The sequence below is a fragment of the Archocentrus centrarchus genome, chromosome 11 (genome assembly GCF_007364275.1).
Source record: "Archocentrus centrarchus isolate MPI-CPG fArcCen1 chromosome 11, fArcCen1, whole genome shotgun sequence".
NCBI classification, from domain to species: domain Eukaryota; kingdom Metazoa; phylum Chordata; class Actinopteri; order Cichliformes; family Cichlidae; genus Archocentrus; species Archocentrus centrarchus.
Genome location: NC_044356.1, coordinates 32,291,463 through 32,308,528, shown reverse-complemented (window position 1 = coordinate 32,308,528; position 17,066 = coordinate 32,291,463). Strand labels below are relative to the sequence as shown.

At 39.3% G+C, this 17,066-nt stretch overlaps 1 protein-coding gene across 4 annotated transcripts in view; it reads right to left on the bottom strand.

Annotated features, from left to right (window-relative positions):
- The window catches only part of thrb (thyroid hormone receptor beta), a 123,857-nt gene extending 110,648 nt beyond the window's left edge, over positions 1–13,209 (bottom strand). For 3 of the 4 annotated variants that reach the window (XM_030740630.1, XM_030740634.1, XM_030740631.1), the window contains exon 1: positions 12,802–13,209. The gene's annotated coding sequence lies outside the window, so the exon portion shown is untranslated. Of the gene's footprint in view, positions 1–5,878; positions 5,909–12,801 lie in introns of those variants that run through there. The other variant, XM_030740632.1, reaches the window with a different exon arrangement.
- Between the last annotated feature and the right edge of the window lie 3,857 nt (positions 13,210–17,066).

Below are 17,066 nucleotides of genomic sequence, written 5' to 3'. Positions count from 1 at the left end.
GCTGAGAGACACAGCAAACCTCCTAGCAATGGTACACATTGATGTGGCATCCCGGAGGACATTTTACCTGTGCAACCTCTGCAAAGTTCAGGTATCGTGCCACCAGTAGTGACACTGAGCCTAGCCAAACGCAAAACTAGTGAAAAAAGTCAGACATGTCAGTGGCCTCCACCTGTAAAACCATTCCTGTTTTGGGTGTGTCTCAGTTTTGTACCTGTTGTTAATTTCATTAACACCAAAGTAGCTCAAACTGATTAACAACCCCCTCTGCTACTTAAGTGACTGGATCAGTATCCCAGATGTTTAACTGACCTGATGCTATACTCTAAGCAAAAAGTGTTCCTTTAATTTTTTTGAGCTATATACACACTATATTGCCAAACGTATTCCCTCACTCATCCAAATCATTGAATTCAGGTGTTCCAATCACTTCCGTGTCCACAGGTGTATAAAACCAAGCACCTAGGCACGCAGACTGCTTCTACAAAAATTTGTGAAAGAATGGGTCGCTCTCAGGAGCTCAGTGAATTCCAACATAGTACCGTGATAGGATGCCAACCTGTGCAAGAAGTCCAGTTGTAAAATTTCCTCAATACTAAATATTCCACAGTCAAGTGTTAGTGGTAGTATAACAAAGTTGAAGCGATTGGGAACGACAGCAACTCGGCCATTAAGTGGAACACCACATAAAATCACAGTGGGGTCAGTGGATGCTGAATAGTGCGCAGAGGTCTCCAACTTTCTGCAGAGTTGGTCACTACGAACCTCCAAACTTCATATAACCTCCAGATTACCTCAAGAACACTGTGTAGAGAGCTACATGGAATGGGTTTCCATGGCCGAGCAGCTGCATAAATATTGTGCTTGGTGATGTACACCAAGCACAATACAAAGTGCTGGATGCAGCGGTGTAAAGCACACCACCACTGGAGTCTAAAGCAGTGGATATATACAGGACGACTCAAAACTTTGGACACCCTCATCTATTAATATGAACGCTTAAGGGTGTCCAAACGCTTTACTGGAACTGTAGATGGATGGAAGTAATTATTCTGAGTGTAACCAAAGCTAAATCTGCTATTTTCTTCCCTTTACCCTGAGAAGTCATTATTTGATCTGATGGCAGCTTTGCACACTAATGGCAATATCACAGCCAGTTTCAAAAGGTCATCACCCCGAATGTTTTTAGCTAACAGGACAGCTTTCTCAAAAAAAACAACTGATGGAATTTGTAGCCTTCTTAATGTGTTGTTGTGCTCAGGTAATAAAAAGAATGTGAGCCAGTTTAACACTTCTTCCAGTGAACAAAAAAAGCTGCAGTAGTAGGCAGCATTTTTATTCATCAAAACGACAGACATAACAGAAAAATGCATAACAAATAAGGCAATGATTATTAACAAATAACAAATGATTAGTAACAAATAACAAATGATTATTAACAAATAATAATCATTGCCTTGTTTAGTTACCAACCACGAGACCTTTTTAACCCAGGAAAAATCTAAACCATTACTATCAAGTATGCATCATTACCACAATAATCCAACAAAAATCCAAGAGAGAATGGTGTGGGATAAGCTGGAGCACCTTGTGAAAAAAAGCAGCCAAATATTATTCAGGATGTGTGCTAGCTCCTCCAACTGCTGGAAAACCTCTTGCTAGTGCTAAAAACCACGTCTGCTTGCTAGCGAATAGCGAACAGTTACGATAGCGAACCGGAGAAATTCTCAGCCCAGCGCAGCATCGGGCAATCGACCGCTGGCTAGAACCCTGCAAAGAGAGACATTAGCTGTGACTGAAATCACTCTCTCTCTAAAAGGGAATACACTTAATGTTTGCCATTTCATTTGAGAATCCATATTACAATAGGGGGCAAATATATCTACTTGTGCCCTCAAATAATTCTGCAATGAAACAATGTAATAATGTCCAGTGCAACACAGAGGCTGTACACAGGTTTGTGTTTAAGCTTTATAACAAGTGCATCTCCGCATAGCAAAAACTGACATAAGCAGCACAGATTTGATCTTCTAAACAGCTGCTGCAACATGCTCCAGCTGTGTCCAAGCATTCCTGGGCAGAGTGGCAACACCAACATTTCATTCCATAAAAGAACGCATAATCGTAGCATTTTGGACACAAATCTTTGCATTAGTCAGACTTCTAGTAATTGCCAAAGATGTTGCAGCAGACAAAGAAGGTTAGCATCCAGAATTCCCAATCATAATGAAATGCAAAATGTAACAGTTCTGCCATCGAATTATTAAAATCCATAACAAGTTAACAGTTGAATGTGGGGCCACAGTAATGAGGTTTCTGCTGTCTTTTGAGGATAAGCTGTGTAAATAACACATCTTTAAATGCAGACAAGAACAGCAGAGGTTTGCATTTGCAAGAAAGAGCCTACTTTGTAATTTCAAATGAAAAGTAATGTATCTGAGTCAACATCTAGGTCAGGGGTAGGGAACTCCAGGCCTCGAGAGCCGGTGTCCTGCAGGTTTTAGATGTGTCCCTGATCCAGCACACCTGAATCACATATAGAAGTCATTAGCAGGACTCTGGAGAACTTGACTGCAGACTGAGGAGGTAATTCAGTCATTTGATTCAGGTGTGCTGGATCAGGGACACATCTAAAACCTGCAGGACACCAGGCCTCGAGGCCTGGAGTTCCCTACCCCTGATCTAGGTGAATCCTTTGATTAAAACACATGGACAGATGCAAGTGTGGTCTATGGGATATATAAAGTACAAGTTACTATAAAAACAGCATAATGTTCAAACTTGTATACAGATTAAGTATTTTAATAACCATTCAACTAACTTGTTTATCAAGGCCCTTTGGTTTGGCAGGGTCTTTATATGTTTAGCATGGCATATTACCTCTACCAGCATGCATCATAAATGCAGCTGCTTAATAAGTCAGTCACTCTGTCATCCAGTGCGACGAGCCTGATAATTCTAGCTTAGCACAGACGCAGAAGAACCAGTTAAAATCAGATTTAGTTTCACTGACAGAGATGGTCATTTGTATCCTGAATAAATTTCTGACTGATATTCAATTTTGAATATCAGATCTTGCCTTCAGTCTCAATAAGGCCCCACATCTACTTAGGGCAACAAGGAAGGGCAGCCAGTGAGAGCAAAAGAAGAATTAAGACTTCACAGCAGCTCAAGTTCATTGCTCAAAGTGGCAATAACTGAGGCAAATTAGCTTATTAATATTTTTACCCGTTACTCTCGGCACGTGTTTATATACAGAAGAACATTTTAAAGGTATATACTCATTGACTACTAAATGACTGCAGCAATGAGGGGATTTTGCTGCATTCATGTGAAAAGGATGGTAAATGAGAATCCGAGGGCCTTAAAAGTTAGAGTCATTTCTTTCTTCAATACAAGAGTGCACGGAGTGTGTCTATAATAAGGTAGGACCACAGAGAGGTCAGTTGGGACTGATTTTCCACCAACTAGGCCAGCAGTGGTCACTGGGAGAAAGGCAGGATCTTTCCTTCACTTTACAAGATGGAGTTTTCCGCTTGCCAAGCTTAGCTATTCATTAAGTGTGCCAAGTAATTCATATGCATAAAAACTACTGGCTATCTAACTAAATTTGCTAAAATCACAAGCATCCTCAGTTAAGTCTCCAGCTTAACCAGGCTTATGATGCATATTAAGCAATGTTTAAAAGCTACACTTACGGTGTACTCACACTAGGTGATCTGAACTATGCTCAAGCACATCTGACTCCCCAAGTCCAGTTAGTTTGACTAGTGTGTTCCTATGGCTGGGCAATAAAAAGATCATTACTGCAAAAATACATTTTCCTCAAAGGAAATATGAAACATGGTCAATTTAAAGTTAACAGAATTCCTTCCATCCATGTTTTGACAGACAGCATGCAAGGCCAATGACAATGAGAATAGAACCGCACTGAACCAATCACGTGGTTGGAATAGAGTTGGAGCCACATCAAGTTAGGCTGACGCACACAGCGGAAGAGAAGCAGCCGGCAGCAGAACATGTGCTACTATTTGGGCTACTGCAACCGCACACATGGTACATTAGGAGTGTGAGCAAGACAAGAAAAAAAATGACAACAGAAAATGTTACAGAACATGACATTCCAACGGACACAGCCCAAGGCTCAAAACACGAAAACACCACTGAAAGGATCCGAGGAATTTGGTACGGTGAACAAAGAAGCAGAGTATCATACACTGCAACCATACTGAAAGCATGTAGCATGAAGGCAGGTAACACCACAAATCATGCCATCAGTGCACAGCTGATCACAGACTTTACAGTTCCAGACTCTCTCTCCTGTACCACGCCTTATAAAAAACAAAACACAAAACACATATACACACTGATATCACAATGCCACAGCCTACATTACTGTAAAAGACATGATGCCAGTAAGCACAGTCAAAAATGATGGCTTTAAGAGGCCGATTACACTAATTGATCCACGTTAACATATTCCTGGCACAACCCACAACATTTCTCTAAGAGTGGGTCATACTTCGCTTCTATTTGTGGTCAAGTCGCACATCTGATCCATGCATGTGCCTCACTGCCCATGTATTGATTGAAGCATAAGCAGACCAGAGGTGAGTGAATATGACAGTGCTGTTTATGCTCCCCTTTGTTTACACTTGAAAGTTTCTTCATTTTGTATTGAGGATATATACACTATGATTTTTTTGCCTATTTATTTGTGAGGTTGTTTCTCCAACAATTCAAAGCATTTTGAATCAATACAAAAATGATGCAGCACAGTTTAACGTTTTTTTTTATCCTTATTAATATCTATGATATTTATTTAGAAATGACCAAAAAATAAAAAAGAAAAGAATATATATATATATATATATATATATATATATATATATATATATATAGCTTTCCATTTTGTTTGTGTTCTTCTGTAACACTTGAAGCATTTGACAGACAGAATTAAGATTTAAATGTATTATATGTACCTGTGTTATTCATTTAAAATATGGTTGGATAATATTCTACAGTATATTTATCATGTTCAACTTCAATGAATCATATCTTCACTTAGGAGTGAAAAAAACCTTTAAGCCTGACAGAAATAGTGATTTGATTTATATTGTGATATGTATCAAAGGACTAATATGAAAAAAATTACTGTGATAAGATTTTTTTCCATATCGCCCAGCCCTCTGTATTCCCAGCATATCATGTCCCAGTCCGTCTGAAGTAGTGAGCCCAGGCAAGGTTCAGTTACCTGTGGTAGTGTGATCACTAACCAGACCCAAACAATGAACTCCACACCTCCATAACAGCAGCTACTCCTATGAACATCACTGTGTTCAGTAATTAACAAATTTTTAAGCAATGCAAGAGGGCAGTGTGCTGTGTACTATGCCACATCAACTCAGAAAATAAAAAAATTAAGAAAAAAAACCCCAGAAAGGTGTAATCATAATAACCTGACTAACTAAATTAATTAAACTTGAGACAGAGAGACAGAAAGAGAGAGAGCAAGAGACAAAGAGGGAGCGCAACACTGGACAGGTAGTTCCTTTTAAAAATGGCTATCACTAACAATAGCCTAATAAGATATCTGAGCTTAATGGTTCTAACTCATGTCTAAAATACATGTTCAAAAAATATTGCTAGAATGTTAGGCCCAGCAGGCCGCAGGCAGTATTGCGTTTGTAATACATTGGTGGAAATCCTGCCATAACCAAAGGCCACTGGATTAAATAAAAACAGTCAAAACTAATGTAGCAGAGACTGAAATATCCTCACCATCAGGCCATATTGCACATAAAGCACCAAAAACAACACCTCCACTTCCCATAATGCAACTTCATATCAACTTTAAGACCAAATCTCCAAATCCAACCTGGATAACAGCAGCATCAGACCATCAGTTGTAATCCTCCCACACTGACCAAGTGAACTGCCATCAAACTCAACCTGCCGCAGCCTGAGCGAAAGCGTTTGGATCCCTTTACCTGAGCTCCTGCAGCTGATGTGTCACCAATCTAACACCTGCAAAATGCATGAGAAGTTGATTACAGCCAGACAAAGCTTTTATCTACTGGATCAAATACCCAACCGATCTCTCCTTACACGAGCCACTACTGAAAGGGAGGGTCAGCATTAACTTGTGACCAGTACTGAATACTGCAAATTGCAAGACAAATTAATGTAATTGCAGTAATTTTCTTTTAGGAGGGAAGAGGGTAAATTATGCATGATTGCAATTATGCAATCATGAATTTCATTGTACTATAGGAGTCCAAATCGCGACTAACTACTTACACATGTGGCTGGAAGTGGCTACGGTGCAAGCCACAATTATTTGATTAAATATGCTGAATATATACAGGGGGAAAAAATACTGCATGTATTATGGCAAGCCTTTGGTCTCCAATTAAACATAATAAATAAGAGCTAGTTAAATAAGTCAAATAGGAAATAAAACACTATATAGTTTCAGTCACTTCCAATTACTAGCTATAATAAGTCCTACTCCAATAGTTAAGACACTCAAATGCTGCCTCCTACTGTCAGTAAGAAAGGCCTCGTAATCTAAGTTTAGATACTATAAGAATATGACCTTACCACCAGTTTGTCAGCAGCAGCGCAGGCTAGTGTTTAGTTACCTACAGCCGTACACACCGGCACATTAGCTCTGTGAGCGAGATGAAAGACAAAATGACAACAGACAATAATAATAACAGAAATTCAGTTTGAAATTACTCACAAGTATGCATTTCAACAAAACGGAAAAGACTGTTTTCAGGGTTCTAGCCAGCGGATGATCGCCCGGCACTGTGCCAGGCTGAGGCACTGTCGCACCGGGCTCAGAATTTCACCGGTTTGCTATCGGCACGGTTCGCTATTATACACAGACAACAAGACAAAACAAACTGAAGGAGGCTGGGTGAACAGAATCGTCAATGCAACCTTCACGAACAGTTAGATTAAACATAGAATGGTGATCCACCGTGTGTTTACGTAGTATTTTGGCAGCATTTGCAGTAACAAGTGCATTTGAACATTCAGATGCCAAAGACAATGCTGCTCCTGCATCTTCTAGTCAGGTCAGAATGATGTCTCTTCCTTTCTAGCTCTGGTATTTCTGCCAAATACCTTTCCTTTAGCCTGGTGCTGTTGATGTCTGGCGTTTCTACTTCTAACCGCTCAAGACCCTGTTTGTACAAACTGAGCATATCAACCACTCTGAAGCTCCTACTTCCCTCTATGTTATAGCTGGTTTCCACTATGTAGTTTACAAGTTCAGAAAAGGCAGCAGGTATGCCTGTTATGAGTTGTCTGGTCATTCTGATTCTTGATACTCTTCATGTAGGCCCTCTCAGAGCTGGCATAGTACCCTCTGTACCAGTGCTGCGTCTTTTTCTCGCTTGCTAAACCTAACAGGGCAGCTCATGAGATATTGTGCATTTTCTCTTTTCAGTGTTTTTTCTATGCCTCCACCCTTATGTAATTGTGATGGATCCAACACCATTGGCATTTCATTGATAGCATGAAACTGTGGCACACTGGCAGCCAAAATGCTGTAGCCATCTTGTTGAGCATTATATTTTAGGGAGCGTGATATGAGAACTTCTTTTTTCTTATCTTTTTGACATGGGCAGCATTTGCTCCAGTCAGTCTGCCACCTACAAGCAGATGTCCCTGGTAACAAGGCTGTCATTTTGTGATTCACTTAAACAATGGACATGCACTTAAACTGTGAAACATATCAACTGTGAGACTGCAAAATATTTATGTTATGATGCACATGTATGGGATACAACTAGGCTCAGCTGATAAAAAAAAAAAAAAAGAAAGAAAAAAATCACCTACACCTCGCCCAATCATTCATCCAAAGTCATTTAATTCCTGTGTGATGTGTACACCATCCAAGTAATTATACATGTACGAACAACATGCAGCTCCCCATTACCCTTGGCTCAGCTCTCCCATGCTGGCACATCTTGTCAATTCAGGTGCAGCTATTGAACATAGTCTTCTAATTCTAGCTAATGAGATGGTGCTTTGGGACACTGAACTAAACACTATTTCTAGTTATTAATGCACTGCAGTTTCAGTAAAGTTTGATTAGCTGACATTGAACCCCATGCTGAGTTCCACAGCAGTGAATGGTACCAGTGTGCCCTGGTTGTAAATATCATTCACTCTTAAAGTGTTAATATTAAAAAAACATGTGAATAAAGTACTGAGATTCTGAACAGAATTGAAGCTCAGGATACGCAGTTGCAACAGGGAACCACTGGATGATGACTGCTGCAATACTCCATGCTACAACTCTACAGAATATCTGTAATTTACCCCACAACACAGTACCTACTGCAAAGTGCCACATGTTTATTTGTATTCATGCAATTTATATAATATCTACATTATTTATTTGTAAATGACAGAAGAATTTAGTTTTTCATTTTGTTTGTGTTCTTCTGAAACACTTGAAGCTTTAGTCAGAATGAAGATTTTAGTTTATTATATATACAGTACCTATGTATTTTATTTAAAATACAGCTGTAGAATGTTCTACAGTACATTTATCATGCTCAACTTCTGACAGAAAATAAATGATATTTATATCAAAATTAATCTCATCTTCACGCAGGAGTGAAAAAGAACCTTTAAGCATGACAGAAAGTGATTTGATTTTGATTGGAATATATATATATATATATATATATATATATATATATATATATATATATATATATATATATATATATATATATATATATTCGTAAATAAGGACCACAATGAGACTTGTGCTGCTATGACTAAGTCTGCATGTACTTGGCATGTAAACACACACTTGCCAGCTTACAAAGCTAACTGCATACAGAACAAAAGGGGAGCAGGTGTAGAGCACTGACATCACAGCACAGTCAGAACTTCTCTTAAACTGATTTGTAAATCAAATGCGTTTTTTGATTTACAAATTTGGTTGTGGTGGATGTGGTTCAGGAGGTGGAGCAGGTCACCTACTAACTGAGAGGTTAGTGGTTTGATCCTTAAAGCACTCAAACATAGAAAAAAAATGCTTGTGTGAATGAGACATGCTGCATCAAGTGCTTTGAGTGCTTGAGTAGAAAAGCACTATATAAGAACCAGTCCATTTACCATTTAACATGGTGAATGCAACTCATTTTCACAGCGAACTGTATCTTAGAATGAGGATGTTAAAGCCTCCATTACATTATCTGAATAAGAACATACAATCTGGTGAATGTTGCCCTAACCATTTAATGCACGGGCAGACTCTAGAAACGCCCCTCATACAACAAATTACGAGCTGGTCTGCATGTACAACACAAGCAGAGTGGCACAGGCAAATAGTCATGCACACGCTACAGCTCAAAGTTTGCAAAGTAGCACAAAGTAACCCACAGGGGTTAAATGTTTGTAATAGCAAACCTAATCAGACACCTAAATCACATTGACCCAGTATAACATGGATGCTTTAAAGAAGCATACAAAGAAAAAGTGGCTAATGCTAAAGCTATGCAGCGCTCAGAGCCAGCTACAAGCCAGCAGTCTCGATATGAGCAAATGATCGAAGAAGGTACCAAGAAAATTATGAGTCCAGTGGAAAAGACAAAAGAGTTGAGGTCCTGTTACCTGGTGAATTTATAAACATAAAATGGAAAATGATGTAAGCAACTGACGTGTTTTGTTATATAAATCTGCTACACTTGCTTTTGTATGGTTAGGTAAAATGATGGGTAAAGACACAGCAACACATTTTATTTATGCCTCTTTACAGAAGCAGAAGTGACAGAAGATCCTGTAAATTAGTGCAATCTGGGGGAAATGTAAACATTTATTTTATTATGAAAATTAGATCTGCATTGACAAAAAGTTGATTTGTTTGTATATGCTGTCAGTTATAGTTCCAAAAAAAGAAAATTGGAATTTACAAAACATTTATGGGCAGCACGATGGTGTGGTGGTTAGCACTGTTGCCTCACAGCTAGAAGGTCTGGGTTCAAATCCACCTTGGCCTGGGCTTTTCTGTGTGGAGTTTGCATGTTCTCCCTGTGTTTGTGTGGGATTTCTCCGGGTACTCTGGTTTCATCCCGCAGTCCAAAGACATGCAGTTACTGGGGTTAGGTTAATTGGTGATTCTGAATTGCCCATAGGTGTGAATGGTTGTCTGTCTCTCTATGTTAACCCTGCGACGGGCTGGCGACCTGTACAGGCTGTACCCTGCCTCTTGCCCTATGACAGCGGGAATACAGCAAGTTTGGATGGTACAAATATGAGTAATGTGTAAAGCCAAAGGTGACTACAGCCATCAATAAGTCCTTTAAATAACTTCTTTAAATAATTAATTAATAAATGAGGTCCAGTGCAAACTGTGCCGGGTAAAGCTAACTAGTCACAGGTCTGCCACAACTATGTGCAGTCTTCAAAAGTCAAAAGCCAAACGGTTCCCAGTGAAAATTAAATAGTATTTGTGGCTGAAACGTCCTTTGTTTGCATCTCCGTGCCAATAAACTGCATGTACTATGATGAGTATACGCAGTTTATGTGTATCTGGCTGGTCTGTAAAGTCATTCCATGTTGCCATATCATCACTGGTCAAAATGGCCTTCATGCCTCTGGTTTATTTTTATGTCTTATTACAAGTAAACATTTAAAGAAAAGTGTGTAAAGAAAACACTGTACAACTGCAAAGCATGTGCACATGCATATTTACAAAAGACAGATCGATAGATAGATTTCATTGCAGCCTGTTTTAAAGAGATTTTTTCACAAAAAAGAAAAAAAACAAGGATGAGTCTTACCCAGGCTGATAAACATGAGTATGACCCAGAAAGATGTAGAGCATACAAATAGGAATATACATGGCTGGAGCACAATGGCAACATAGTGAAGTGGTTTACGCAGATGTCTAACACGCAAAAGGTCCCTAGGGTTGCATCAGGAAGGGCATCTGCTGCAATAATATGCTATTTGCTGCCACGACCCCTTGTGAATAAGAGAGCAGCTGAAAGTAGCTTCTTATAAATTAAATCTGCACACTACTTTTGATCCATCAAAGTTCTCTTGCTCGACTTGCTGAAATCCTACTTCCCTACCCACCATATTATGCCTCTGCTTTTCTGTATTAGGGGACCAAACTTGCTATGTAAAACTGGCAAGGGTGGGACATCCACTCTGCATGCATTCACACATCAAACACTTAAAAAATGACAAATATGTAACGCTATCTACCCTGGTGCCACAAACCGGTTCTACTGGTTCTACTATATGTAAAGTAATATAGTATATGTATTGTGCAGACTGCACATACTGATATCATAAGCCTCACTCTATGAGCAGATACTGTCCTCACATGCTCCTGCTAACAGCAGCAAAGACAGAATGACCTTAAATACCCTTAATTCAAAACCACTGCCTCCTTCATTTCCTCCCCTTTTTAATGACGTAACATGCATACTATAGCTTTAATATGGTTGGTAATACTTAATTATATATGTGATATGAATTTTGGATGGTTTGGGCACAGAGGAGGCCAAGGTTTTCAATGAATGATACAAACGTTTTCTTGTAACAGCAGCTGCAGTCATGTACTCCGTATACTACGCCCCCTAAAACCTCACATCCCAACATCAAGGCAAAAAACAAACAAACAAACAAACTCCCACAATCAGCTCGCTGGATCATTCTTGCAACCAAGTGCATTCTTGTTTTTGTTTTTTCCCTAGCTGGCCATGAAGGTATCACTACCTCTTGTTAAATGCATATCGCACTACGGCAAGGCATAAAGGACAGGTGACATTTGTTTGTAAACAGCTTAACACTTAAGAAAGAGTCTTTCCACGAGAACCAATCATACAGCAACGCTGACTCTGTGTAATGCTGAGTACCAGTCTTTAAGGTCACTAATGCACTGTGAAAGGGGCTTGCTTGTTTTACATGCCAGATGTTAATTGCGCGCTTCAGTGAAAGTTCCTGCTGTCAAAGCGAAAGCAAAGGTTAAAGCGGAACTATATGTAACATATGTCTTTAAGGCACGAGACGTTAAAGCGACAAATAAACCAAGCCGTGCGGTATACACTGGTAGGATACTGTGAGCTATGAGGGAAACGATAACTTGGGCCCATAAAGCAACTCCAACTCAAGTCTTTATTAAAACCACCCGGGGGTACGTGCTGTTCAGAACCTCAAGCCACATAAATGACATCTATATGAGCTCTCGCTTTTTGTTAACATTACCCAACAATAAAAATATCATAGATGTAAGTGTCTGGATAATAACATGCCAGTGTACATTTCGGCGACAGCAAAACACACCAGAAATGGAATAAAACTTAAAACTTTTTGCTAAATTCTCCTTTTATCCCTGCTGTCTCACTGCGACAACATATACCACCTTAAGCATACGAGAGCACAGTCAAAGCGTTATTATGTTTCAACATTTGCTATGAAATGTTGCTTGTTAATAAATAAAACTGCACACCGGACCGCTACAAAGAACCCAATAATTCTGGTGAGGTCCAAGTCATGTTCGTCCACGAGTGAACAATCCACCGATTAGCAAGGCAGTTGAATTGCACACATTTTTCATGAAGTTCGGCGTACACCGTCCCTTCATAGGACATAAACACATTGGCGGCTATGTTAAAAATTAATATGAACATTAGCATAGGAAGCGCGATGCACGGCCATCTAGCTACTACACTGGCAAACAGCTAGTTTATGGAGAGACTGGTAATAGCTAGACTGTTGTCAAAAATACCCCAACCCCACCCTCTAAAACAAACATACCGCATATGCAAGACGAAGCTCGTGTCCAGATATCACTTGGAGTCCCAGAGCGTGTGCATTCCGCCTCAACTGGAACCAGTGTTGATCTCCGTCGGCTAAAGTGAACGGGACACAGCGCCAGGGTTTAACCTGAAATGACCCGCGCCAGTGCAAATCAGGCGAGGTCCATACGCGCGCGCGCGCGTGTGTGTGCGCTGAATATGTGGAGTGGACTGAGTGCAGCGTGAGCTAACGGTGTGTGCGGCAATGGCAGTCCACGCTCTGGACGCTAAAAAACTTCCAACATGGAACCGAAAACAAACGTTCAAAAGAAACAGGGCAGGCACACTAACGAGACGAGACAACTGTAGCGCTCCGACTGAACGCTACGGGAAATTAGAGAGCCGAGCAGGAACTGAGCGAAATAAGCCTCGCCCTTATTACAAACTCCCAAGTTTTTTTCTCTTTTTCGATGGCGGTTGGCTGCTGTTACAGTAGGCCCGCCTGGTACGTGCCGGCAGGGCAGGAAACACACCGCTCCAGCTTTACTCTGCACGCGTATGTGGTAGGCTATTTAATAGGGGCCCAATACTAATATTTAGACTAGTAATCTAAATGTATTAGGATATTACCATAAGTATATTTGATATATTTAACTTTATTCCCCCTGTAATCAAAGGATAAGCGGAAGAAAATGGATGGATATGCTTTTAAACATGCCAGGTGCACGCGCACGCGCATTTAACAAGCGTTTCGTGCAGTTAACCAAGCTACAGAACACTGAATACTCTCACCGGAGTTCTGTTTGTTTCTTTGCTTTATAGAGATTACCGTTTAATGTAGTTGTTTAATTATTAGGTGTGTGTGTGTGTGTGTGTGTGTGTGTGTGTGTGTGTGTGTGTGTGTGTGTGTGTGTGTGTGTGTGTGTGTGTGTGTGTTTTGAACCTTAAATTGTATTAAAGTTGAACCTCCACAGAAATGCTGTTTTTTTTTCTTCCTGCTGGAAGAACAGTGAAATCTATCAAAGTACTTTCATTGTGAGAATGTTAAATACTAGGTTGCATCCCAAAAAAAAAAAAGAAGTTTCACAAATGTTACTCTAAAAGTTACTCTACCTGCCTCAGATTGAGCTTTCACTCTCCTTTCTTTTTTTGTTTTTGTCTAACTACAATGTTCTTAAATCTTTTAAGTATATCTTTTGCTGGACTGAATGTTTGTACCTTTAGTCTGATTACAACATGGCGGGAAAGGTGCGTACAACTCTAAATTATCTGTTAACTATTTTGAGACATGTAAACCCTAACAACCACTGACATCTTGTTTTGGTTAGTGATTAGTGTAACTGTGGCATATATAAAAGACGTGCTATGGCAGATATCACAGCTTTCAAAAGCCTTTTGTTTCTGGCTGAGTATTTTTGTTCTTAATTCCTACAGATCACTTCAGGGTCTGACATATTAGAATGTCCTGCAGCACAGCATGTTCATGGTTTCCCCCCTAATTCTCACTGATGAGGAGAGTCGGGGTCACGCCAAAAGCTTCAGTTGGCAGTTCTTGTAATTTGAGGTCTGTTTTAGATAATTGCTCTGAAGAAGCATTCTTCTTTTTTTACTTTTACTTTCAGACTCACTCCAAAACATTTGCATTTTGTTTTTGTTTTGTTTTCCATTTAATATAATCCATTCATCTCTCAATTCTGTCACACACCTTGAAAGCACATTTCTCATGATGATTTCTTAATAGTTTGTTTTTCTCAGATGCATTTTTTTTACACCCACCTAACATGTTATGAATGTCAATCTGCAAAAATATGCATTATCAACAGCACTGGTTAACAAAGCAACTCATTAAATTCCTCAAATTCCCACATCATTTGCTTCTGATTTTTGCCATCACTTGTTGCAGAAGCATTTGCATTTACAGTTATATTGTTTTAAATTTGTGGATCTGTAATCTGTGAAGAGCTTACATTTTATGAATCGCCTGCTAGATACAGCTCCATAAAACCTGTGACCTGTGACCTGTGACAGCTAAACCAACAACTTTGGTTTAGCTGTCGCTCCCAGGGAGATAAACAGGCTGGTCTTTGGTTATAAGGCGGACAGGGATCCTACCAACATAACCTCAGCATGAGGTCAAGTTAAAACATTCAGAGGTAAATACTCATTTGGATGCATACCATCTGGACTCTAAATGTTGTGTTATATTTTTCCAACTTCTCTACTGGAGCTGTAACAGGTTACAGTGAAGACAGATTTAAATGTCCAGTGTCCTTGATGTCACAGCCTACAGTGCACTCACGCAGAGGCAGTGCGGGCTTCAGCAGCATGGCTCGTCATTAATAAATAAGACTTTGGTTGCAGCAGCAGAAAGAAGACAAAGAGGTAATTCCATTATGCGAATCAGTGGTTCAGATTTAAACACACTTTACCTGAAAGGTTAGCAAGCAAAAGTGCAAACTGGGGTATGCGGGGACATTGCTCTGACTTAAAAGTGACTCCATTGTTTGTTTACAGTATATTTATGGAGAGTGAATGGAAGTACAGAAAGAAACCCTGACTTAGTGGAATTTTTTTTATTCCATAGATGGATTAAAAAAAACAGATCCAGGTGAGAGCAAGTCGAAAGGAGGTTACCTCTTATGTCACTGGCTATTAGAGTGTTGTTATAAATTGATGTGGACAAATTTGTGCCTTTTATCAGGTTGTAAATTCTGCATCATTGTTACATTTACTATGTGAATGATAGCAGAAAGATTAAGAGAGGAGGATATCTAGATGCAGTCTAAAAATATATTCTAAGCTGTTGGACTTGGATATCCTGTGTTGAGTCTGCACAATAATGTGAGGTTTTGTACAAATTCAGAACTTTATTATTAAAGCAGCTCTCTTACCAGTTTGCTTCTTGTCCAGGTGTATGGACCTGAATTTGGCCTCTGTGTGGTTAAGAGGCTGAAACAATGCTGTGCACATTTCTCCTTATTTCATTTGCTACAAATGGTCCTTTAATTTTTGAATTAAAATTAAAATTCTAGTCAACATGACTGAGCCTTTGCCTCAGGCTTAAAGACTAAAGGCTCCACTCTCAAACAGGTGCATTAAATTGACTCCTTCTTAGACGCTATCATTGGTCCAACCAATTAGGTTGCTTTTGATACTAAAGACTGCAATTTGCATCTAATCGAACTCAGATTTATGAATGGTTGTCTATATTTGCAAACAGCATATTCAGTTAATATTAACTACAAGACACTGGATTCATGACATTATGAACAGTAACATGTTGCAACATATTTTTTAGTGATGCTTCACTACATGAATCAAGAAATGTAATCCTCGTGCGAAACATTGTGTTTACCATTGCAGTTTAGTTGTGAACTATTTCAAATTTTCCGTATGTCTATAAATATGATCCACAATAGTGTACAGTTTTCTCAAAGGTTCCAAAAGACTTCATCATTTATTTATTGAGGAAAATAATCCAATATGACTTTTCTGTAGGACGGCATTTTCTCTTAGTCTGTTGGTCGATCCAGTCAAGTTTGTTAAGACTGATTTATTTATCCACTGTCATCATCCTGATTCCAGACACAGGAGACTCCCAGAGGTGCCACGTTGATATCCACATCATCCTCTCTTGTCTGAAATATGGCAAACTCTCAGTCGTCATATGCTTTCAAACCATCTTATTTCTGATGCCCTTATTATAAATTATCCTTAATTAACCAGGAAAGTGCAGAAGCTTTACATATTTTGCAATAAGTGTGTAAGTAACATTAATTTATAAAGCACCTTTCTAGATAAAAATCATAAACTGCTTCACAACAATCAAAGCGAAAACAGTGATACACAAACACAAACCACTAGTTAAGAGCAAGCCTGTACAAATAAGCCTTGAGCTGCTCTTTAAGGGATTCAGTGGAGTCCGCAGATCTCAGGTGTAATTGTGCATTCCAGAGTTTAGGAGTTGCAACCTCAAAGTCAATGACTCAAATCAAAACTGTGCTGGAACAACATATTAAAACATAAATCACATCTATAGATTTTTCAAAATGATTTGCTCAGTTTCTTCCAGTGGGAAGAAATTTGAGCCTGTTTGAGCCCCTTTTTCAGCTGAAGCACTTTCTTCATCCAATATAATCATTCATCTAAGCCACCTGCTCACAACTTATTCCCACTCAAAAGTTCTTATAGCCTGCTGAGAGACATTCAGTCAGCTCTTAAAATGTGTTCAAACCATCCCATCATGCTGAGTGAATCTCAGGGAAGTTTAGGTTGAGAAAACAT